The 686-nt window shown below is 57.0% G+C and overlaps 1 protein-coding gene across 1 annotated transcript in view; it reads right to left on the bottom strand.

The window, feature by feature from the left end:
• The window catches only part of TLL2 (tolloid like 2), a 147,101-nt gene that overhangs the window by 25,456 nt on the left and 120,959 nt on the right, over positions 1-686 (bottom strand). The window lies entirely within an intron of this gene.

Below are 686 nucleotides of genomic sequence, written 5' to 3' on the forward strand. Positions count from 1 at the left end.
TCAAGGAGAGAGAGTGGCAGCCTGGTCAGATCTTAGGAAGAAAGGAGGATGCCGCTGATCACCGCCAGGGGGCTCCACGGGCCAGCATCGCATCACCGAGCAAGGAAGACTGCAGGAGTGCTTCTGTGTGTCAACTCTGAACTAACCCTAGAACGGGGCGGGTCTCCCCTCTGCCCCGCGTCGTCGCTATCAACCGGGGAGTGACGGAAGCGTGGAGGCTGCGCTACAGCCCCACGGGTTCTGGTGCAAGTGGGCTTGAGGGGGCTCTGAGTGGCAGTGAAGTTCCCCAGGTGATTCTAATGTAGAAAGGCACAGGGTCGCTGCTACAGAGGGACACATGCACACGCGCGCACACACGCGCACACACACATGCACACATACGCATGCACACACATACACATGTACACACACGTACAAGCATGCCTACATGTGCATGGACATGCACACACGTGCACATGAGCACGATATACATGCACACACACATACACACATGCATGCACACGTAGTTTTTTCTGTTAACAGAAACAAAATTTTGGCATCTCCAAAGCGACAATAGTTTAAGCCCAAGGACGCCTTAGTAATTCCGTAGCAGCTTCCCTGTCTGGGTGGGGTGCAGTGGGGTCGGGGGAGAGCCAGGGAAGCTCAACAGCAGAGCCGCAGCCGGCGGCGTGGGAGCCCCCCCAGCC

This window comes from Tupaia chinensis, unplaced genomic scaffold, assembly GCF_000334495.1.
Source record: "Tupaia chinensis unplaced genomic scaffold, TupChi_1.0 Scaffold000539_1, whole genome shotgun sequence".
NCBI lineage: Eukaryota > Metazoa > Chordata > Mammalia > Scandentia > Tupaiidae > Tupaia > Tupaia belangeri.